This window comes from Taeniopygia guttata, chromosome 1 (assembly GCF_048771995.1).
Source record: "Taeniopygia guttata chromosome 1, bTaeGut7.mat, whole genome shotgun sequence".
Lineage (NCBI taxonomy): Eukaryota > Metazoa > Chordata > Aves > Passeriformes > Estrildidae > Taeniopygia > Taeniopygia guttata.
The window spans coordinates 99888688-99913532 of NC_133024.1; the positions used below are offsets into that span (position 1 = coordinate 99888688).

The following is a 24845-nucleotide window of genomic DNA, read 5'->3' on the forward strand; positions in this document are numbered from 1 at the left end:
AATAAAGAAAAACAGGAAGTCAGAATCGTGGTCAATCCGAGATAAACGCAGAGGAGACAAGGTCAAAACTTCAAGCAAGCAGGGCGCAAAAAACCCAGGAGATTTATGAAAGATGATGACGCTGCCTGCTGCAGCATCCTCCCGAGCGTCCGCGCCGCTGCGGCTCCCGGGACTCCGCGGAACCCCGCTGCTCCCCGCGGCTCCCCGCTGTTCCCCGCGGCGCGGCGGGCGCGGGGGCGGCGCTGCCGGGCGTGGCGCAGGTTGGGCGGCCCCGCCCCCGGCGCTCGCCCCGCCCCGGCCCGCCCGGCGCGGGGGGAGCGGGACGCGGTACCGGGCAGGGCAGGGCGGCGCGTCCCCGGCGGCGGCGGCCGCGCTTGACAGAGCGGGCGGCGGCTGCGGCCCCATGGAGCCCAGCTAGGGGCTGCCGCACCCTCCACAGGAGGTAGGTGCCGCGCAGCGGATGCGCACCGACAGCCCAGGGCGGGTGGAGCGGTGACAGGTTGGCCGGGCGGCGGCGTTTTGCGGGAATCCCACCCCCCCCAAGCCTTCTTCCCACCGGCGGCCGGGCGCTGCGGTACCGTGGGGAGGGCGGCGGCCCCGCGGTCCCGGCTTCGGCCCGTGACTATTGTTTCTGGTGGCGCCGAGCGGGCGCAGCGAGATCCCGGTGGCGGCGGCGGCGGCTTTGTGCGGGTTGTCCCGGCAGTGGGGCTGCGGCGGCGGTGGGGGGGCGCGGAGGGACCGCGGCGGGGAAAGGGACGGGGCGAGACCGTGACCGCTCGAGCAGAGCCACCCACCCCACCCCCGCCCTTCCTCCTCCTCCTCCTCCTCCCGCTGCCTGCGCAACTTCTCCGAAATCCCGGCCGTGGGTGCGCGGGAGGAGCGGCGCGGGTCGCGGCCGGGCATCGCCCCCCGCGGCTCCTGCCCCGGGCGGCGGAGCGCGCACGGCGGGGCCGCGGCGGCGTTCCGCGCCCGCTCCGCGCTCCGGGAAAGGAGGCTGGAAACGTGCAGGATGGATTTCAAGATGGGCGGTAATGGGATGATTTGGGGTCCCTCGCGTAGCCGGTCACAGGCGAGAAGCGGGAGGAGAATTTACCCTTCCGAAGTTAGGGCAGAAATTCCTCCCGCTGTCGCCGGGCTTCCTGGCGAAGTCTGCCAGGAGGATGGACTGTCACCTGCGGCTCCCTTAATGGCTTTTTCTGGACGAGGCTGTCGCGGGGCGTGGGTCATCTGCGCCGGCGTCGCAGCGGTCCGGGCGTACGTGGCGGTGAATGCCAGGGTGAAGTGTCGTGCTCCAGAAGTTCTGCATCCCTCCGGGGGGATGCAGGGCAGTTATTCTCCTTCTCTCATTCAATCCCCAACAAACCTCTTTTTTTGAGAGATTGGTTCGGCTTCGGTTTATTTACCGCTGTTGATGGTAGTTTTCTTGCACGTTCTCCGTCGGAATTATTTTTCTAAAAAGAAAAATTATTAAAATGCGGGATTCAAAGTATATATATTGTCTAACGGGGGTGTATTGTTAAAGAGGAAAGAGTATCTGGTTGCCCATTAATTCTTCAGGTATTTTCCGTTTAAACTTGATGAGGAAATGTTTTTCTTTTTTCCTAAGTAACCTTTCATGTCATTCATCATTAGCAAATCGGCTTGGCATTCAAAGTAAAGGCTTCCTCACAAATACGCTACTGATTACTAATGTTATGTCTGAAACCCTCCATAGGACAGAAATCAGCACACCTCCGTTTTTTTAATATGTAAATTTGGAAAGCCTTTCCTTCCATTTCATGACGCTGTGAGTGGCCCCGGTTAATCAGATGTAACTACAGTAACTAGCAGAGGAGGCTGCTGATAGGCAGGATGGTTTCCTGCACCACTCTGCTAGAGCAACCTGATCAATTAATGCATCCTCACTATTTTGTCCTTGGTATCGTTGATGAATTTTATAGTATTTCTGTGAGGAGCTCCAATAGGAGAAGCTGAAGTCTCTTTCACCTTCAGAGATGATTGAAGCCAAATTTGAAGAGGGGATAACTCTTTGAGTTGACTGGAGAGTGCTGCTGAGTTTCTGTGTATACACTAAATTCTGGAGGCAATCCAGCATCCAGAGCTATCTGGGTCAGGCTGGAAATCACCTCAGTGATGGGTTTTGCAGGGTCCTGGTCACTTCCGAACAAAAAAAAAGCAAATGCTTTTGCAACATGCACGGATTGCATTGTAGGCATGGGCTGGAGAATGGAGCTGGTCGTGTAGTGAGCTTGGCGTGTGCAATCAGCAGGTCACACTGAGCACCCTACAACTTCAGGATGCTGAGTTCACTGTGCAGAGCCTGCAGCAGTATGAATTACAGGGGAAAAAATGCATTTAGATGTAACAAAGGCTGCTGGCTCATCTCCTGCATGAGGAACTAATTTTTTTTTTTTTTAAATCTGGCTCCCGTTTCTGCCTCTGACTCAAGCTGCCAGTGTAGCTGTGGGCAAATCATTCCACGTTTCCCTCTCTCCTAATCTCTGCCTGACCTGCCCAGGTCTCATCTGAGCAGGGCTGTCTGTTCAGACCCCAACTCAAACCCCTTACTTGCCACCAGCTGCCTTGCACACAGCACTCTGAAACCCAGTGTAGGTGGTACCTCTCTGCTCCGCGGGGACACAGTTTGACATTCAAATACTGCTGCTGGAGCCAATCATACAGACATAGCAGCCTCACAGCAACTCATCAATCTCTAATCCTGCTCCTCTTCTAATCCAGTCATTCTCTGCTGCTGATGGAATCGCCCGGCGCCCTTCGAGCTGTGTCTGGCTGCGTGCTCGCCCTCGTGTTGGGGAACCTACGTCAGGCCAGGGAAGCAAGTGGCAGTAGGGATGGGCTGAGGATCACCAGCTCTTCAGAACACACACTGTCACTTGAGGCTACAAAACGCATGGCACGAGAGGCCTGGCGTGATTTAGAAATAGAAATTATCGCTAAAGGGTAAATTGCAACAATGTCACAGAAAAATGATCAGAAAATGGGACCTCGGGCATTCCAGCACAGCCAGCTGCGTGCTGGTCGGGAGGCAACGGAGGTGGAAGGGTGCAGCTCCCTCGGCATAACAACGGCATTCTTATTTTAGCATGGAAGACAGCCAAAGATAAGGAGCGGTTGTCATCCGGCTGGTTGGAGGATGGAAAAAAAAAGGAAAAGCTGTGTGGAAAAGTATTTTGATGTAGGTACTAAAGAAAAAAAAAAAAAAGCAGATAACCTTACAAGTGATAGACTAGCTATGTAAAGCTGCCAGGACAAAGCTTTTCCCATAAAATCCAGAACGATCCTAATTAAGCCCAGACCTTGTTAAATGACACATGGCTTTATTTATTTCAGATGTTTCTAGGTCCTAAAGATGGGGCCAAATGTGAAGAGTTTGATGTGGCAGATAGTTTAACCTCAATTACTTTTACATAAATCATGTGATTTTTACAGTAGCTGAAGTACCTCTGATGGGTGCCCCAGAGCTACTGATAAAAAAAAAAAAAAAAAAGATATTTTTAAAAATCTCCTGAAAAATCTATGGCAATGCAGGTGAGGGTTTGTGGAGGAGAGGTGTCCGTCGTCTTTGCAGGCAGGAGGATGGGAATGTGGGAGCTGTTGTGGTGCTGTGTACTTGCTGGTCTGTATGCACAGGCAGCTGAAATGGTGGCTTTGTAGAACAGGCAGACAGAGAAAGGGACGTAAAATGGGAGCTGACAAATATTCTTGTTATGAAACTGGGATGGATGAATGATTTATGGGGGTACTTGCTTTTATTTTATTTTATTTCAAGAGGAAGGAGATGGTTGGTGATGTGAGGCGCTAGCCACGGATGGCTTTGTTTTGAGATCAGGCTGTGCTGGGTCCTGCCTCCAGAAACAGCATCTACAGAATAACAATACAGTGAAACACTTCCCAGCATTGCTTGAGTTTCACAGTCTGTTTTCAGGATGAAAAAGTTTTCCTTATCTTGTGTTCAAAGCCGTAGGCCTAAATTCTCCCAGCAGACTCTAGATTTCAAAAAAGAGGTGACTGTATGAGAGGTCCTGGGCTGCAGGGATCTTTGTTAGCCTGTCTCAGTTCTCCTAGGGAATTTCCTTTCCTGGGTTTGCAATATTGCCCATCCCTCCCAGGGCACTGAGCTACTCTGTAAATAGGCCTCTCTGTGGAGGAGCTGCTCTGCTGCGTGATTTAATGCAGCTTGTTAGTTCTGGCTTTCTTTTTTCCCACCCCCACCCAGTTCTGTCCATTCTGTCCTTTGGTATACAGAGCAGTGCTGTAACATGGAGGAGGTGAGTTTACAGGGTCACATCTGCAGGATTTTGCCAGTCCTGCGGGTGGCTGGGTGTCTTGGGGACCCTTATGTAAGCTGTAGCTCCACAGTCAGTTGCTGGCTTTGGGTTTTAGTGACTGGATCCCTCTGAGCAGGATGTGTTTCCAGCATTCTTTTGTATTTCCTAGTTAATAGAATCACAGACTCGTTAGATTAGAAGGGACGTTACAGGTCATCTAGTCCAACCCCCTGCAGTAAGCAGGGACATCTTCAGCTAGATTAGGTTGCTCAGAGCCCTGTCCAACCTGACTTGGAATGTTTCCAGGCATAGGACATTTGCCACCTCTCTGGGCAAGTTGCAGTGTCTCCCCACTCTCAGTAAAAAAATTCTTCCTTATGTCCCGTTTAAATTGACCCTAGTTTAAGACCATTACCCCTTGCCCTGCTAAAACATCTGTCCCAGTGGTCTGTCCTGTCGGTCCTTGTTAGGTATTGGAAGGTGCTGTAAGGTTTTCCTGGAGCCTTCTCTTCTCCAGGATGAACAGCCCCAGCTGTCTCAGCCTGTCCTCATAGGAGAGATGCTCCAGCCTTCGGATCATCTTTATGGCCCTCCTCTGGACCTGCTCCAACAAGTCCATATCTTTCCTGTACTGAGGACCCCAGAGCTGGATGCAGTATTCCAGATGGGATCTCACAAGAGTGGAGGGTGTCCTTGATCCTACTGTTTGTGTCATTGATGAAGTTATCAAAGGATACCAGTCCCAGTATGGACCTGAGAGGGGCACCACTCATCACTGATCTCAAGTTGCGCATGTAGTTATTTGGAAATGCTTCTAAAATAAAAGATATCAGAGGGCTAAATGTTCTTAAGAATTAAACAGAGAGTCTGGATTAGGTCTCCTGTTTCTTCCACACTCTTGATAAAAAAAGTGTCCTTCAGGTTAGCAGCTTCCAGGTCCCTGTATTGCTCCCACTCCCTGTAGAGCGGCTAGAGAGCAGCCACTACAGCAGAAGGAAGGCAGCTGTGGTTGACTTGCAGGACAAGCTAGGTATGGGTTTGGGTTCTCCCCACCTCCCCCATGGCAGAACAAGCCTCAGGACTGACTGACTGTATCCCCAAATGCCTTATCATTGTGTTATCTTTGAGCTGATGGCTGGGGGTGAGCTCTGATTGACAAGAGAGGTGAGGGAAGTTTGCTGTGACTCTTCACTAAGCTTCAGTGGGGCTGCTACGGGCAGGTCCCTGAACATTCTGGGTGCAGCTCCAAATTCATTTGGTCAAGCTAATATTGAAAACCAGTCTCCCTTCCAATGTCTGCATGTGCTTGTTCAGCCTTTTAATTATTCTGTGCTTTTCCTGTGACATGGAAACAAAGAGGTGGAAGTGTAGTGGCCGCCAGGAGGGCCAATGGCTCTTGCCTGCCCTGGCAGTCAATGTACTCCTCATAGCAAAGCCAGATTATTTGGAGGAGTGCAGATCTTTCAGTCCAGGAAAAAATAATTTGTTAATGGCCAGAGAATAATCACTTTACTCTGAAAAGCCTCTCCAGCTGCATTGCACCAACTGTTCTTTATCAGCCTCTGAATCCTTAATGACAGTAGCAGCTAATTTCTCTTTCTGTGTTTTTCTAGCTACAGTGTCCTATTTTCTCTGAGTTTATTGAGAAAATAATAGAAGTCATTACATAGCTACTTGTCACCTTTCAGAAAAGAAAACTTCTCCCTGCCTGAATGGCCAAGTTAGTTACTTGGTGACTGATTCAGACAATAGCAACTTTTTATAGCTCGTCAGTTATTAAGCTGTGCCTAGTAAATAAACTAATTAACTAGAGGAGTATTACTGAAGTTCCAATCTGTGATTATCAGAACATGGTGAATAAACTTCACAAACAATGTGACAAAGGAACATGTACATACTGTGGCATGTAAGCAAAAAAAATCAAGAAATAAAGAGTTAGGAGTAGCAAAGTGAGAAGTGTGAATTCATTCTTTTAAATTTGATTCTCTTTGAAGCTTATTTGGCAGTATTGCACAAAATGGTCCTTGGTTAAAAGAAAACTATTAGGTGTTCCATATATATCTATAAAAACTAGGTTAAAGAAAAGATAATGAGGAACATTGGAATAGATGGGCAATGAGAATGGAAGACAGAAAATAAAGTGAAATGCGAAGTATTTTTGTTTTAGCATGATACACATCTTTCTGGTTGTTGGTGATGGATCACTTGCTGTAGAGCTGGATCTACACAAGGCCACTGCAAAGCAAACAGGAAGAGCAACACATTGTTTTTTAATCAGGATTTTCTTAACCAAGAAGTCAGGCATCACTGTCTGAATAATAGATGTCTTCATCTCCAGCCTTGATGCTGGGGCTGGAGGTCTGAGGCAGCTCTCAGCCAGGAGGTCTGCCCTGCAAAAAGGTGGGAGAAGAGGACTTGACGTAGCCAAAGCTTGCTCTGCAGGCTGTGGGATGCTGAGGGGAGGACAGAAGGAGGTAGGAACATGTAAGCAGATCCTAGAAGAAGGAGCACACAGAAGAGCCTTTCTGTTCTCATGTGACATGCTTGTAGTTCATCTCTTGTCCCTGGGGCTGGATGGAGTTACCTCTTGCCTTTTCATGTCTGGAGAAGCCATGTATGCTTAGGGTGGGTTCACAAAGCTTCTGTGACAGAAGACACTGGGCTCTGCGTTAGAGCTCTGCTGCATTGTGTGTGCAGGATACATCAAGGCCTGTTGTTCTCTCACAGGACTGGTGGTGCCAAGCTCGGTATCTCACATCTCCCCACACCCTTGTGCCTAAGCTTGTGTTCATTTTGCAGAAAACTGCTCCAGTTGTGCTACAACCTATTGATGGTAGGTGGAAGAAAACAGATGCAAGGAATTTACTTCTTCACTCATCAAGGAATTGCATCTGCCATTGGTTTGGGTTTGATGTTTAGGTCCCTAACTGATTTTTTTAGATGCTTGTGTAACAGCTGTGTTTAGCTATGAAATCATCACTTCTTTTAGGATGTATTTTGGTTGTCACCACAGCTTTCTGTCCTCTAAAGGGGATATTGAATTGATGGAGGTAGCTGTCAGTTTGGTTGCCATGAGTGCTACAGACAGGAAAGTGGAAACAGCATGAGGCAGTGTGCCATGGATCCCGGTGTTCATAGCATGTAACCTCAGAGATGTGCAGTGACTGTCCTGGAGGGACCTAGTGCAGCCTCCCACCAGAAATGATTAGGTCAGGAGACAGGGTGAATGCCCTTGATCACAAACAGGCTACAGATATCTTAGACTCACTTTGGTTACTGGAAAGGCTGGTCAACACTCTTACTTTTTGCATTTTGGTGGAACTGAAAAGCTCTTTGCTCTGCAGCATAAAGACCCAAATATTTTGGGACCTGATAATTCTGATTTTCTTGAGAAGAGATGCCTCTGCATTTCCAAGGAGCTGAGGTTCTCACTTGAGTAGCCTTTATTTTTAAAAAGGAAGGAGATGTTTTTATTAGAGTTTCCTGTTTTGGACTCTTTGGTTAGAGGGTATGAAGTGGTCAGAGGAGGGAGACTTATAATTTAGATCTGGGTTGTCTCTTTGTATTTTTTTATACATACTCATATAAAATACTCATATAAAATTATTTTCTTGTATGTATATACATTATATATTTTCAATTGTGCAATTTTCTCCAGTTCTATTTAAGGCTGCTTCTTAAAGGAAATCTAAATAAGGTTTCCTGTCAAGAATGGTTTAGATTTAACTGGCCCTGCCTGGGGCTGAGGGATGGGACACTTCTCAAGGTCCATTTCAGGATCCTTTCAATGATTCTAGGCAGTTACTCAACAAAACAGATTCATTGTAAGTTGTGCTGGTTATGCTGAAAGGGTTTTGCTGTAGCATTTAATGTGGTTACTTGTTTGAAAAGGAAATAATAGGTAATTGTAGCATCGTTGCTGCTGTTGCACTGGACAAATGTTTCTTTAAATAGGAAAACAACTGATGATACATTTTTAGATCAGCATCATGATATGGGTGTGATTAATTTTTCTAGGAGCTTTATGTTTTTTATATCTGCTTAAGTGTATTAACATTTTAAAAGGTCAAAGGTAAGCTTTAAAATGGATGCCAAATTAAGATGGATGGGAGGAAAATGACATTTACTTCTTGTTACTGCACATTGTTTGAATTTGACCAAAGGCAAAAACAAAACAAAGAACAACCCTCCCCCCCATACACATGCACGCATGCATGTGTGTATGCATGGACAGACAGCCACATTCCCACCACCTGCCTTCCCTCCACACCTGGTCTGGCAAAATCTTATTCATCAAGGCTGATCTATCACGATAATCATCATTATTATCTTAACAAAGTCAGTAGTCCTGTGTATTCACTTCCAGACAGGCTTTGTATTCTTTTTCAAAGTGTATAATTTAACTGGTGTTAGTGGACTCTGTAAATAAAAGTAGCTAAAATATAAATATTAGGAGAACATGGCTAATGAGAACTCTTAATCACGTTACCATTTCCTGCCCTTGCTATATTTGAGACGATGATTTCATCAGGGAAGGGACTGGACCCTCATCCCTATTCATGCAGTTCCTTATACATTGAGTCCCAATGAAAGCAGAGGATAAATTATGGTGGGAATGATGGCTTTGCTTCCAGGGGAATGGTGGCCAGTCCCAGCCAAAAGCAAGGCTTTAGCAGAGCTGCTCTGTGACCACACCAGTGTTCAACAACTTTGGCTTTGGACAAAGCGCCATAGCTGGAGGGAAGGACCAGATCTGGTTGATGTCCATCACTTGCACTCTTGCCCTTAAACGATGGTAGCTGACTATGCTGGTGATGTGCCCTGAGCCTCAGCAATTTCAGTCACTCTCTTGTGAAAGAGACCCAGCTTGGTTTTGTGGATGCTGTTGAACAAGACAAATTTGCTCCTCTCACTTAATGACATCTGCCAAAATAAGGAGGGTTTAAAACAAGGGAAAAAAACACAAACATTTCTTCAAATCCTGCTCCCTACTGGTGGCTAGTGGCTCATCAGGGAGGCTTCAGACACAGCCCCATGCCATATCCCAGAGCACATCCCAACCTCGTGTGGGCTGCGAGGGCTGTGCCACTCTGGGAAGAGTCACCCACCCAGTGCCAGCTGTGGCTGAGCCACATGGAACCAAGAAAAGGCAGCGCTGCTGTTCCCACAGTCACATCTGCCTGCCTGGCCTTCCTGGGCAGGGCAGCTGCCCAGAGCAGAGCATGGGGGAAGAGAAGGGCTGGCAGCAGCTTCCTCAAGGGAGAAAGATGCAGCGCTCAGCCCTGCCCCTGCACCACAGCATGAGGTGTGTCCAAGGCTGGGATAAGGGATAGGCACATCTTCTGCTCGCTCCCCAAGAAACAGCAAGCTCTCCTAAGCATCCCCTCCTGGGTGCTGAAAATCTTTGTCTGACAAAAAAAAAGAAGGAAAAATGACAATTGCTCATATGCTTTGTTCCAGTATGAAAATGTATTTTTCATTTCAAACTGAATGGATTCTGAGTTGAATCTGAGTAGAACAAACTAGACAGTTTCATTTTTTCATTTTACCAAAATTGTTTTTAAATCACTCAACCCAAATACTTCTTTTTAATTTTTTTACCCCAGCCTTGCCACTCTAGCAAACAATTCCATTATTTGCATAGCTCTAATTGCAGTGATTAAACAAACACAGCAAACTCCAACCCTTCACAGAGCCTCATCACAGCCCCACAGCCAGCTTGGTCTGTATTTTGTCAGCAGAGAGGGAGATGTTGCTTTGTGTAGACTGAAAATAAATTATGGACTTTCTGGTATTTTTTTTCCCCTCTAAACTGATACACTATTAGTTTGGAGAATGAATAATTTTATTTGTTGTCTTGATAGTGGGCTGAGAGATATCTTGAACCTAGTACAGTTTAAAAAGCATTGGGATTTTCAGTGCTTTGTTCATGTGTTACACTTAAGTTGCAGCCTCTGTTGCTGTTACTAGAATAATGTGTAGGGTTGCTATTCTGTTAGTAATACTCATATTAACACAGAGACAAATATCTACATCTGTTTGGAGTTTTTTTCTGTGAAGGTGTTGGGTATCTGTGGACAGGGTTAAGGAAAATTTTATCTAACTACAGTTCCATCAAATAGGAACAAACAATTTTTTGGACATTTTTTAATGACATTTATTTATAGCAGGTAGCGCACAGGCGGCTGCTATTTCTCAGTGTGCTGGAAGAATGTTCTCCAGATGGTGCTTGCTGTTTATGCTTTTATTCACTTCGCTTGAACACAGCAGCACTCTACACAAAACACGGAAAATTGGAAAATAAAAACAATTATGTTTTTACAAAGTGCCATGTGATTTGCTGAAATGTCTGAGTTGACTGATGAGCCGTGCGTGGGGGCAGCGGGGGGGATCACGCCTGTCACAGAAACCCAACGCCCGAGCGCCACACGGGTCACAGGCATCGCCCCTCTCCCAAAAGGTGGGTCTGAGCAGAGCTGCTAATCCTGCCCTGTGTGTCTCTGCCTCTTCTGCCTCCCTTTTGCTGCACAGGGATTTGGGTGAGTGTAGTAAAGGCTGTTATTTTAATGGCAATATTTTTGTTGGGTTTTCTGTGACTGTGCAGCCCCAAGGTGGGAGAGACACGAGACAAAGCACTTCATAAACCTCGCCTGTGCCAGCGTGTTCCTTCGGCTCCTAATCTCACTGAAAGTATTAAGGCCTTTGGCTGGTCCATCCACTGAAAGCAGCAAGACTGATGCCCAAAGGGAGCAGCGTGCTCCATGATTTCTGTTGGTTACAGTGGTGAAGATAGATAGGTATCCAAATGGTTGGCATGCTCTTGCAGGCTTTTATTGTGGAGCTTCTGCAGGACTACTCACACAAAACATTCTCAAGAATGGAAGCTTTAAATAAAAGACTCTGGAATCTAAATTTTTTTTTTTCATTAAAAAACCTTGGGAAAAGTCAATTATTTACATTTATTAAAAAAAATAAATAAACTAGCTAAAAAAAAACCCAAACCCAAAAAAAAAAAAAAAAACCACAAAAAACCCAGGCAATCATAAAAATAGATATTGACAAGTGGGAAAAAGGTATTTTTGTTATTTTTTTTAAATAAATATATCTTAATGTATCGGTAAAAGAAATAAGTATTTCTCACTTCTACTGTAAAAGAACAAGAAAATGACAAACACACAGCACTTCAGGGCAGGTTTTCAAATACCAGAAAACATATACCAATTTTAAACTTTGGAACAGGACATGATTATTATTTCTTTGAGAACAAGAGCCTTCAGATTCCTTCGAAATCTAGTTTAAAGCCATCAATAACTTTAGTGAAATTAAATTTCAAGAAATTAATGTGTGAACAGCTCAACTGCTTTTGGGGTTTTCTCTGGTAAATGGGCAGTGCTGCACATCACTTCAATTCCTCTCCCTTGCCCGTTACCCAAGAGACAGCCCTTTCCCAAGCAGAATTCTTGCTACATCAGCTCCATGCTGTTTATCTTCTGTTGCTCCCTTGGCAGTTATTATTTCTTAATGTGTTAATTGTAGTTCCTGGACCCTTGTGTGTGAGGGTGTGTAATGCTCATGGTAATGATGCTGACACGTTCTCTAGTTCCTGGAATTGCAGAGTGAAAAACTGAAATATGGTTTGGGCTTAGAGCATCCAGTAAGAGAAGTCAATTAGAAGAATTCAAATAGCATGACAAGAATAAAGTGGGTGATGGGGAAGAGTAGGCATTGGGTTGGAGTGGTTTTTTTTGGGGCTTATTCTGTTATTATTCCTTCTGTGGCTTTGGCTTCATGTGATATATATTTTTTTTTAATTAAAATGTGAATTATGTCACTTGCTTTCCACATTTTAACAGTATTTCACAGTAAATTTCGTTCCTAATAGCAGTAGTCAGGGATAAGGAATGGCTTTGCTGAGTGATGAAGATTGTTAATTATTAAAAAGAAACCTATAGATTTGAAACAAATTAGACCTCATTAAGCCTAGGTCTGCTTCCACACAGACCAGCAGATGTGAAGAAGCCCATCTAGGAGCATGAAAAATCCCACTTCTCAGCTGACACATCCCTAGTAGCAATGGTTCTGGGCTGGCGTGGGGTGCATGTGCTTGTTTGGTTTGTGTCAGAGATCCCTGGTCTCTGACCTCAGTTCAAAACCCATGGCTCCGTTGTATCTTTCCCATTTTCCTTCCACTTCTCCTATCATCTCCAGCCCACCTGCACACAGGATTCCCACCTCACTCTGGAGGTGGCTGCTGGCCATCAGCAGCTGAGCCCACCTGGCTGGGAAAGCCAGTGCCCAGAAAATGTCGGAGTGCACCATATTGGCTGCTCCAGGTTTAGTGAAAGGAGAAACACAGAAAAACACAGAAAAACTCCTTTTTTCTTCCTTGTTTTTGGAGAAGAGGATGATCTTCTGGTTGTGCCATAGAGTTCTCTTCATGGCTAGTCTGACAAACTCTATAGGATACATTTATTTGTTCCCCTTTACAGAGGTAGGGCTTTATTTTTTTTTTGTCTGGATTTATTTTTTTATCCAAACTCATCAGTGACACTTAAGTTGTTTGTACTTAGAGTTTTTCCATGGTATTTCAGCAAAAATCCAAAGGGCTGAAGTGATTGTTGGAGAGTACCCTCTAACATATGTAACCATGCCATGTTTTGAGCTGTTTTTTGAAACTTCTTGAAGGCAACGGGTGAGTGCATCTGCAAGAGAATCCTAATGAGGAGAGTGAAAGGTGGCCTTAAGTGATCATTTTAATTGTATGTTCACAGGCATGCCATGTATGGGCTTTGCTGTCTGGCTGAGACATCCCCCAAATCTTCTCAGGCATTACAGGCAGTGACACACTCGTATCAGGAGAAGAAACGCCCATTCTGCTGGCTAGAAATCAGCAATAACATTTTGACATCTGTGCAACAGTTTAAAATGAATTATTCAGCGCATAGATCGTGCTATTTGAGCAGCCAGCACATCTCTGCCCATTTACTGCTGTCAGTCCATGGTGGAGATATCATTGATGCCAGTGGGAACTGAGCACATGGGCTGGGGGTAGGTTTTGGCCCATAGCCTGAAACAGCATTTGACAGCACCCCTGCAGAACATGATAGGAATAATCTGCTTTGCTACCACCAAAAGACCGAAAGACAATGTCAGTCTGTTTCTTCTCTTTAGAGTATTTTGAACACATGCAGATCTTAAGATCTTAAGAATTAAAGAAAAGATCTTAAGAATTTAAAGCAATAATTAATTATTTGACTGTTTGAGTTTTGCTTTAAAGAGTGAAACTGGCATGTAATTTTGATTAAATCACTGTATTGCATATGACTGTCCAGAAGCCCTGAGCATCTCTTGCCTATTGGGAGTAGAGCCTGAGCACAAACTGGCAGTAGGTCCAAGCCAGTCTTCTGCCAATTTGGGGAGTTAAAGTGAAGCAGTATCTAATCCCTGTCAGCAAAGAAAATTCATAAGATTCACAATGTCAGCAGCATCTGATTTGGAAAAACTAGCTGAAGTGCTGTAAGAACACACTTTGGGGAATTGCAGATGGGGAACTGGGAGGAAACAGATAACTAAACACCAGCACAACCCTTCCCTGCTCAAGACAAGCATTGAGGAGAGAAAGTGGACATTTATCTTGTGCTTAGCTTTCTAATTCAGCAAGGTCATCTGAATTGTAGCGGTGTATGTGTGGTGAGAGTCTAACATCTGTTATTTCACATCTGTAGCTGCATTTTTAAAAATAAAACGCAGAACACAGTATGGAAATTTTCTTTGCTATGGGTTACTGTCCTTTTGTTATCCTTCTTTAAGGACAATGTTGTAGCTGTTCACTGATGCTTATCTTACCGGTGAAAATTCAGGAGCACTCAGATAGCACTGCAGTCTGCAACAAAATCATCTGCCTGTTATTGTCCATGTTTTTCAGGTAGCTAGCTAAAAATGCCTCCATTTCTACCTGATCTTCCATTTATGTGTAAGAAGTAATACCCTACTGTGGAAGGAGCTCAGTGCTGTCCATGAAAAGGCAAGACATATTATCCAGGTAACTGTAAAACAAATGGCTGGTATAATGAAAGTTAAGCAAATCCTTATGTCCCCTGAAGTCAGTAGAATTTAAGCACATAGTTAAGTCTTGCTTGCAGTAAGGGTATATCCTCAGATAGGAGCACTGTAGCTGTAAGGTTTTTGAACCTCTGTGTGTATACCATTCTTTTCAGAATCCCCAAGAGCTCTGCAATTAGCTGAAAGAAGTGAAACTGTGCTGTGTACCTTGCAGCAGTGCTGGCTGCTCAGGTGCGGTGCTTCAGCAGGAGGTGGGACCTGGCTCCCTCAGCCAGTCCTTGGCAGAGCAGTGCTGCAGCTGCTGCTGCTGCAGCTGGGTGCAAGCTGAGATGTGCAGCCTTATGTGGGTACATTTTTGTAGGGACTGAAGTGTGTCCTGGCTTTTGTAGGGCTGCCATCACCAAAATGTCTGAACCTTCTTGCTGTCTTTGATCCACTTACATTGCTGTGCTCCACTGGGGGAGGAGAATGTTGTCCCCCTTGGGCAAGGAGTAAAAGAGGCACAGAGAAATGTCAAACCTGAATTTAATGGTTATTTTTGTGTCAGTATTTGTGGACACATCTGTGGGGGAGGGTTCCAAACCTCCTATCTGCATAGTTTGAACCCTGTCTGCTGTTATAAACTTAGTCCAGTGGCACCAATGTGGGAAGCTCATGAATGGGGACATGGTGTTCATCTCCCCTATGTCAGAGCACAATTCAGGGATGTGTCTTGCTAGTGTAGATGTGGGATGGTGAGGGAAGAGGGGAATGTGCAGACCAGAAAAACAGGGAGTGGGGTAAATAGCTCAAGTAATGTATGTATGAGGGTGAAGAAGGCTACTAGGGTTTATTGTCACTTGATTGGAAGGATATGTGTAGCCTGTGTGCATCCATTAATTAGTGATGCAGTTCCTCCATGCTGGTACCAATAAAACCTTAATAGTACATTATACCAGCCTGTGATTGCTTCCCTTTTTCCACATCCCCTTGTGAGGTTTTGTGTATATCAGTGCAGCTGTGCACTGCATACAGTGTGGATGTGCTGTGGCTGCCTGCACAAGAAAAGGACAGTAAAATAATTCAGTGGGTTATTACCTCCCATGTGATTTTTCCAAGTGTTTATGAAAGGGTCTTTGATATGCAGCACTCTGTAATGTGCACAAAATAACCAGTGTTGTTTTCTTTCCTTTTCCTGAGACAAATTAATTCTTAAAATGGCTCCTGAGCAGGTTTTCCTAGGTAAATGTAGGAACTGCAGCCTGATGGTTTAGCAACAACAAGGAAAAAGGCTGTCCCTAGTTTCCTTTATATGCACATTGTGCAGCTTTTCAAGCAGTGCATCAAACACTGCTGGCTGGAAATTTCCAGGCCCATTTCCTCCTGCCTGGTGCATGCTCATAAAGCAAGATTGTCTGTACGGTCTGTAGCTGCAGTACTGCAGAAAGTCAATAAAGAGCTGACCACCTCACCTCTATCAAAAGCAGTTAAGAAGCCCTGCCTCATCTGCCTTATTAAAACTGCACTTGACTCCTGCAGAGAAACCTAGTTGGAAACCTTGAAGAGAAGGGATAAAAGGAGTCTGAAATTGCAGTGAGTATTTTACAGCTAGGTCTTTCAGTAAGGTTAAGTAAGTGCATATTGTGAAATAAACCAAAAATGCAGATTTATTTTAAAAAGGAAAATGCTGGAATTGAATGCAATGAACTTCTGATATTCCCACCTGCAGTACAGCACAGAGATATGATTAGTTATTGCAGCAATGAGCAGATTTAACTAGCTCCCTAATGGATTTGTATTTGTATTGTATTGTATTGAATTTAAATATATATATGCCTACCTATGTATGTGTGTTTATGCCTATATATGCATTTGTGCAGGAAAAGGCATGATGTAGAAATAGATGCAAGATGTAGAATTTGTAATGCAACATGTCTTTGAGTATGTGTTTGAAAGGATGTTTGGGGTTTTTTCCTTTCCTTTATTTAACAGTAATTGATTAAATGTTTGCCAGGCTTTCAGTAGTATCTGTTGGGAATCGTCACCCTCACCTTCCCCAGGCATGCCAGCTTTTTTTCACCTTGAAATGAAAAAAGAGAGAACTTTAACAGAAAGATCATTTCTTTAGCTTAATATTGTAAGATTTCAGAGATTGAATTTTCTGATAGTAATGAAATGAACCCTGAGTTGTGCCATGAATTTGATTGCAGTTAATTTGATTTTTGAGATGCTCAACAAAGCTTGCCCATTAGCTTTAACCTCACATACTTTGGATTTGTACAAACTGGTATTTTATGTATGTATGGGTAGAGATAACATGGAAATCTCTCTCTGGTGGTTCAGTTGCTTGTAACAATCACTGTCACTGAGTACTTACTAACTATAGGGCTGTTTGAAGTAGTATCCATTGAGTTGCTGACTAGTAATCCCACTATATTTATTGCTTTCATGTTGCAGGGATAATTTTCCTTTCACAAGGAAAAATACAGCTGAACATCTCAGCCAGGAGGCACACGCAGACTCCATCCTGCAGTTTTTTCCAATTCTCACTCTTAATGAGCCTAGTCATATGAATAGCAGTGACTCTTGTCAGAATGGAGTTTTTTTGGCTGAAACTCACCATTTCAGTATATGCAATTTGCCTCCTCTGACTTCAGAGTGAATGTGCGCTTCTTGCTTGTATTTGCCAAGAGGCAACAACTGGGGGGTGGGGTATTCCCCAAGGTGGTCCCAAAGTCTGGCCTGTTCTCCTTGCATGATTTATTCTCAGCCAGCAGTCTATGAGATGGTGGAAGATGGCCTTTTATATATATGTGTGTATAAATAATACCAGACGCAGATAAGAAACTATTTGGTGATGTCAGAAAACTAAAGACATAAGGCTACAGATAACTGGCATAGTATTATGGAGTTGCTCATGTGTGGGAAAAACAGGAGGAGAATTCTGCTGCTGGGAGAAGATTGATCACTATACGGAAAAAAAATACAGAGGGTGCAGTTTCCAGAGGAGGGGAGAAACAAGATGGGAAGGGAAGAGATGAATGGCAGGGTCATGCAAGTTGGGAGTGTTGCCAAAAGTTCTCCCGGCAATGGGCAAAGGGTTGAGCTGCCAAGGAGATTACTGCCATGAGCTGTTCCTGGGAGGTCCTGTGAGCAGGGAGATGCAAAGTCTCAACAGAAGTCAGGGGATATATGACTTTGTGATGTGTGGAAGGGAAACTGCCCATAGATGGAAAAAGGGTTGGACACATGACTGGAAAGAAGGCGTTTCGCCTGGATCTGTGCCACCAAAGTACACGGCAAGCACTTGTGGAGCCAGGAACCAAGCTCTCTCCTTCCAGCTCCATCATCCTGAGCAAACCTGCTGGAGGTTTATTTCCTGGCCCCAGTGCGGAGGGGACTGGGACAGCCCTGCTCCTCACTTGGGTGCTTCTGTGTCCCGTGGTGGGCTCCTCGAGGTCATGGTTGGCTGGCTGCTACAGAAGCAAGATCAGGGCAGGTGCCTGTCCGCTCCTGTCCACCTAAAATAATCTGGCCTGGGTGGAGTGGAGCAATCACAGCAGGGCTGATCTGAGAGGCCCCCAGTTTGGCAGAGTGAGGGGCCAGGCACCAGAGTGTGCCTTTGCAGGGAGCTGCTGTCGTTCTGCAGGATGCTGGCATGTCCACACCTCTGCAACATCTTGGATCCTGCCAAGTCACAGTCCAGCAGTCTCCCTTGCTGACTACTTGGCAAGGAGAAGTTTCATTATTCATAGGTTACTATTTTATAGAGCTTGGGTTGTTTCTTAAATTCTCTTCCCTCCATTCTGCTTTTGGTGGCCCCATCTGAAGACAACGTGTGCAGTTATTTTGGTCAGAATTAGGCAAACCCATTCAGCAGCAGAGGAAAGGAGAAAAAACGTTAAACAGAAAGCACTGATGACTACACCAGAGAGTCCCATAATACCAAATTCAGCGCAGAAAATTGAGGGAGTGGGCAGAAACCTCTTTCTCTTCACATGGTGCCCTGGAAATGTTCAGGCAACACAGACCATTGAAGCACCCTCTTGGCATAGAGTTGCCCGTTCATGCCAGCTGTTGTGCCTAAGAGTTGACAATGTTGTATCTTCCATGAGAATCTATATTCATAGGCTCCTTGCCACCGGCCTGCACCTGATGCAATGGAGATGTTGGTCTGCATGTTCTCCAAGGGACGTGCCTTTCCCCATAGCTGAGGCTGGGAGCAGCATGAATCCTCACCAAAAAGGATGATACAACTTCCACACTGCCATGAAGTTAGACTAATTCAGAGGCATCATGTCTGATGTTTCTTAGCCAATGCTAGCCAGAAAGGAAACAATTTTACACATCAGCAATTTTTTATGATTAATAATATTATCCTGCCTTAATTGAAAAATGGGCTGGTGCCCTCAAGAAGAAATTAAGCTGCAGAAATTAGTATCTCACCTCTTTATGATGAATGTTTATTTTTACACACTGCATATTACTGGCAGTGCTTTTAGAAAGAATTGTGCCGTGTATTGTAATAAAAAATTGTCCTGCGTTGTTTGTAGTTGCGTGGCACCATTCTGTCTGGCTGACTTGGCTTTAAGAGCCTGAACACTTGGGAAGAAGCAGTGTGAGGATGCTGAAATCCTTTTAAAGGGAATTTATGTACAAACAGGAGGATGATGTGTAGGCTTCGAGCTCTGCTATCAGTTGTTATTGCTGAGAGATATTCACAGGGAGTCGATGCCAGATGGAGCATTAGCTATTGCTGGCCTCGGTGCCTTCGTGGGAAGTCGGTCATAAAGTCAGTGAGGGCTCCTGTTTGTGGGATTTTTAAACACCAGTGAATCATTTTACGTAGTGAAGCAGTTGTTGGGTGAGTCTGTGTAAAGGTCTTTGTGAACCGCTTTCTACCAAAACAAAGCTTCAGAAGAAGAGAGGGAGAGGCGATGCCGAAGGACAGGGAGATTTGTTATGCCAAAAAGAGAGCTAGCAGTTCCACTCTGCTGAGGCTTGCCAGGCACCCAGCGGGAGCAGGGAGCTGTCGCCTGTGTCTGCCAGTCTGCCTGCGACCACGGGTGGTCCTGGGGACAGGGTGAGTCATGACTTCAAGGCGTCATGCTCCTTCCAAGTGTCCTGGGACTTTGTCTCGTGTGGAGCAGCCCAAAGAATCCAGGATTAAAGAAGAGATGATCTAGGTCTCTCAGTTGGACAGCTAGGGACAGCACAAAGTCAGTAAAACTGCTTTCAACTATACTGCTGCCCTGGCACCATCCACATCTCCTGCAGGTCTCTTGGAGGGCCATCACTTCAGCAGGAGACTCACATATAATGTGATGTGTTTCGAATGCCTTGTTCCCCAAATGTGAAACACTTAAATCAGCTCTCATGAACTTAAACATTGCTTACCCAAACCTTTGAATGTTGTGTGTCAAATCTTCCTGGAAACACACAGCGAAACATAGATGTCTCTGGTGGAATCACTGGTGCTTTCCAGTGTCCCTGGACAGAAGGGTGTAAGAAGCCTCCTCCTCTTCTCCATCCTGGAATAGTAGGATGATCCTCATGGAGAAATATGTACTTGAGTGATGCCATCTTTCCTGGAGGGAAACCTGCCCACAGTTTGGGGCTGTGTAGGGGGAAGGAGGGTCTGGTCAAGGAGCCAGGAGTATCTGTGGGTAGAGGGGTCACACTGGCTTTGCCAGGATGTGTGAGAGCACAGTGGGAGCAGCCTGGGCAAGCTTGTCCTTCCCTGCTCTTGGCCACAGCCCTTTGGACTAAGTCTGCCATGGGGACCCCAGGATCGTCCCCACCCTGCTGAGGGGGAGTGGTGGGGGGGCTGGGGCTGTCCGTGTTTCCCTGATCTGCTGTCACTGCCCGTGTAGGTTGGCCTGGGGCATCCTCATACCCATTCTCTGGCATCTCTACATTTGTAGTCAAGGTTTTCTTACTTACCTCTTCCTTTGTATTTCAGCCAGGTCCCTATTAAAGCAGACAGTGAGGAAGTCTGCATTAAAATGCTTCCTTCCATCCGTCTGTCCCCCCCTCCTCCCAGCCCCATCCTCCTTGTCCCTGGAGGAAACACTCGTCTTTGCCAAGATCCTGCCTCGCAAAAGTAAACAATATGAAATTACAATAAAATGTTTTGATTTGCAGGGCCTGACATTCAGAAGCTGCACAACAGTGACTTAGAAAAAAGGATTTTCTATAGATAGCCAGTGTGAGAAAAAAATAAATCTCTCATATTGGGCGTTATTTAGATCCAAGCATCAGGGCAGCGTGTATAGGGAACAGAGGATTTTGTTGCCAAACCTGAAGGTTCTTAGAAGGTTTATCCTGCAGCATCTGTCAGCAGCTTTCTGCCTGGCATCTGCGGGTGACTGGTCTATTGCACAGTAATGTCAATATTTGGGACTCTTGTCTCTGTGTGTGTATATGTACTGTTGTTGCTTGATGCTTTAAGACTAGGTAGTGTACTGAAAAGCCCTCAGAAGGAAATAGATGAGCTGAAACTTGTTTCCTCTGGGGCTCTTCCACATAACTCAGAAGAGGGCAAACAGAAATGGAGGTGTAATCCCTGGGAGATGAACTTCCTTGGGCACTTGTCAGTTTTGCAGGCTGGGTAATCTGTGCTGTCATTAAGATTTGCGGATTAGCTGTAGTGAAGTTAGTTGGCTTTGACATTTCATTAGGGAAGTTTTCCATAGTTTTTTATCCTCAGTCTTTGGGCTGTAAATTATGGCTGATGCTGCTTTGTTATGCTTACACCTTCTAACATTTATGCAAGTTGATGCTGGGGCTGCAAACATCTTATCTGATGAGGATTTTTTAAATCATTGCTTGTTTATGAAAGACTAACTGGGTCAAAGGCCAATTTTGGGAAGGATTTGCTTTCCCCAGTGCTAACCAATAAATTTTCATCTGGATATCATAAGTTACCCAACCATTATCTCCTGAAATGGGGATAAAAGCAAACATCATTTATCCTATAATCTGCAAATATTTTGAAAAGTGAACTGGAATATCAATAAAAGGGCTTATCATCAAGGTCTTGAGAGAACTCGTATGGACTTTTGTTTAGAAAGCAAAATGTTAAATTTGGAGACAAGAACTGTGTAGATGAGGAGGGAATATGTACGAGTGACAGCATTGTAAATTGTCTCAAGGGTTCAAGGGACCGGGGAAGGACACTGTGTCCTGAAGTCACTCCTTCTCAGAGATGTCTCTGCTGATAAGTGCCAGTAGTTGTTCCTTGTGACAGTGATCGAGGGGAACAAGGCAAAGGATCACCCTCTGGGCTCCTGCAATGGTGGGCAGAAATGGGGATGTGGCCTGGTTTATTTATGAGGGCTGGACGTGCCCTCAGTCTTCCAGTTGCTGCAGAGGAAAGATCTGTGTCCTTGGAGCTTATTTACCATCCCTCCTTTTCTCTCCCTCTGGAGTCCTTTTTCAGATGCCTCCTCTGAAGGGTTGCTGCCCTGAGGGCCAGGGGGGGTGGGCTGTGTGAGCCTTGGCCACAGGCCAGGTGTGGGTCAAGTGAGCCATGGGCCAAGTGAGCCGTGGGCTGTGTGAGCCGTGGGCAGTGTGAGCCGTGGGCTGTGTGAGCCATGGCTGTGTGAGCTGTGGGCTGTGTGAGCCATGGGCTGTGTGAGCCGTGGCTGTGTGAGCCGTGGCTGTGTGAGCCGTGGCTGTGTGAGCTGTGGGCTGTGTGAGCCGTGGGCTGTGTGAGCCGTGGGCTGTGTGAGCCGTGGGCTGTGTGAGCCGTGGGCTGTGTGAGCCGTGGGCCAAGTGAGCCGTGGGCTGTGTGAGCCGTGGGCTGTGTGAGCCGTGGGCTGTGTGAGCCATGGGCTGTGTGAGCCATGGCTGTGTGAGCCGTGGGCTGTGTGAGCCGTGGGCTGTGTGAGCCGTGGGCTGTATGAGCCGTGGGCTGTGTGAGCCCTGGGCTGTGTGAGCCGTGGGCTGTGTGAGCCGTGGGCTGAGTGAGCCGTGGGCTGTGTGAGCCGTGGGCTGTGTGAGCCATGGGCTGTGTGAGCTGTGGGCTGTGTGAGTCGTGGGCTGTGTGAGCTGTGGGTTGTGTGAGCCATGGGCCGTGGGTTGTGTGAGCCGTGGGCTGTGTGAGCCGTGGGCTGTGTGAGCCGTGGGCCGTGGGCTGTGTGAGCCGTGGGCTGTGTGAGCTCTGTGAGCCCTGGGCTGTGGAGAATGTGCTGCTGAGGCACCACACTAGGGACAGCCAGGAGAAACCTGTGGCACAAGGCATTCAAGGCAGGGATCAGCAGGGACACTAAGCTCCACTTTGTAGAGGGACATCATTGTCCCTCTCTGGCCACATTGCTTCCTCACTTCTGCCTCTCTCCTTCACCGGTGCTGTCTCATCCTTTCCTTCCTTGTCAGCCTCGTGTCTCACAGATACTGTTAGCAATGGCATGTGGGCTCTGGCACCTGAAATCCTCCTTAATGCACTGCTTTGTACTTGTGTTGCAAAACCATGAATGAAAGGTGAAGTTTAGTTAAAAATTATTTACCGTGCTCTATTCCAGCTGAAAAATATAAACAGAATTAACAGAAGTGTTAATAGATACTGTGTATCTTAGGGCTTCAGTGATTTATCCATCAATTACATCATTGTAAACTGAAGGTGAAGTTACACCTTCCAAAGTGTGGAATAAATGACTCAGCTGAACTTCTGCTGGGTACTTCTGTTTGAATTACTTTCAGTGGGAGAAAAGGGTACAACTAGTAAAAATGTCCTGGGCACCTTGCAACTGCACAGGTTGGTTTGGGATAAATCAGCAGTTCCTGCAGCATGTATTGCTGTGATCCAAATAATGGAGAAATGTTAAAAATATACGTTTGTGTGTGTGTATGTGCCCATGTGGACATATAGGTACATGCTGTTCCTGTAAAAGGTAAATATCAATTCTGATTATCTCAATATTGATGTAGCAATTTAGAAATAGCTTTCCAAGAGAAGATGTCTGCAGTGTTACATTTACCAGCATAATGAAATCAGACAAGTTTTCAGTCCATGAATCACAGTACAGTATTTGCCATTACAATTTCTGTGCTAGTATTGAGCCAGCAACACTATCCAAAGAATTTTATTAAATCAAAATGATGAAATTGAAAATCCATATTGACTCTTCTTTGGGTCTTTCATGTTCTTTCATGTTCTTTTTGATCTTTTGACTTGGGAATATATTTTGTTTGTTTTTCAGGCTCTTTTCTCTGTTACTTTATTTCTCAGGTTGAAGGCTGTCTGTAAAATCTTAAAATGTTGTGTCGTAAATCTCAGAATGCTCTTTGTGATGTTTACTAGCTGCAGCATAACACACATTTTCTAATAGTCTTCATTATTGTGCTGTTTGAGAATTTGAAGCACAAAGTGGGTCCGAGCAGACTATGAGAATCTGTGTCTTGAAGGCAAGAAATTTCTTGATGGCTCAGTAAGAGACAAAATAAATTTAAAGTTGATTTTTGGTCATCACAAGAAATGCTATTGCTTAGGAACGGCTTCAGTGAAATATTCTTTCCTTCTAGAAAGCAAACTGCAGGGGGATATGTGTATAGGATTGACTGCAGGCAGAAACTAAAATTTTTTTTTCAGAGCCCTAAACATTGTTTTCAATGTATTTTCCTTCCAAACAAATGCAGCTCCTGCAATTTTATCTGAGAAGAGTTTTGCAACTCACATTGTGGAGATGCCCTGGGACTCCACAGCTTGCCAGTCACTTCGTTTGAGCATTCAGTCCAAATCAGACCTTCACAGTTGGATTGTGGAAAGCCCTTGGAGGCCTGTAAGAGAGCATGGTCTGCCCAAGTACCTGATTACATGATCTGGCTTTCTGTGGTATGATCAAGACAAGCCTATTCTCCAGCTTTTAGAATTATGAAAATAGATCATTTCCTCCTTTGTGTTCAGAAGGATTTTTCATCCAACTCTTTTGGAAACACAGTAGACATCCATCAAGGAGTGTAATTTCTGCAAGATAAGGGCACTGCACAGCACCTCATTTGTCCCTGCTTTCTGTATCTTCCCTAACAAATTCAGTTTTCTACCACCTCTACTTCTAGTGTTCTCTGCAGCTTCATTCATCTTTTCCCTTGGGCCAGCAGCTCTAGGTTTTCTTCTTCCATTCACCTCTTCATCTTCCCTACATATTTTTGTCTGGGGGGCAGGAGAGGGGGTTGTTTGTTTGTGTTTTCTGTTTGGTTGTTTTTTTAATATGCAGAATTCTGTCTTGTACCCTGCACTATCTCCACTTTCCACAGCAGCACCATGTGCATCCCCAGAATTGCATTCCCCAAACTCTGCTGGTACCACATTTCCATGTGCTACCACTTCCTTCCATTGCAGCTAGTCCCAGGAATAAATCATGAAGGCCACTATGTCAGCATAGTGGCCTTTCCTGAGAGGATGAGTGAAGTTTGAGATGAGTGGTGGTGTTCTGCTAGAAGGCGTTTGGTGACTGGTATCAAGTGGTCCTTTGATCTGGAGACAACTCAGAGGTCCCCACAGTTCTGTGATAC

At 45.5% G+C, this 24845-nt stretch overlaps 1 protein-coding gene across 4 annotated transcripts in view; it reads left to right on the top strand.

Annotated features, from left to right (window-relative positions):
• Positions 1 to 254: 254 nt before the first annotated feature.
• Positions 255 to 24845, top strand: part of RAI2 (retinoic acid induced 2) — a 43956-nt gene continuing 19365 nt past the window's right edge. The window contains exons 1-2 of one of the 4 annotated variants that reach the window (XR_012057746.1): positions 255 to 442; positions 14215 to 14331. The gene's annotated coding sequence lies outside the window, so the exon portion shown is untranslated. Of the gene's footprint in view, positions 443 to 1006; positions 1029 to 14214; positions 14332 to 24845 lie in introns of those variants that run through there. The other 3 variants (XM_041718332.2, XM_030281597.4, XM_030281619.4) reach the window with 3 other exon arrangements.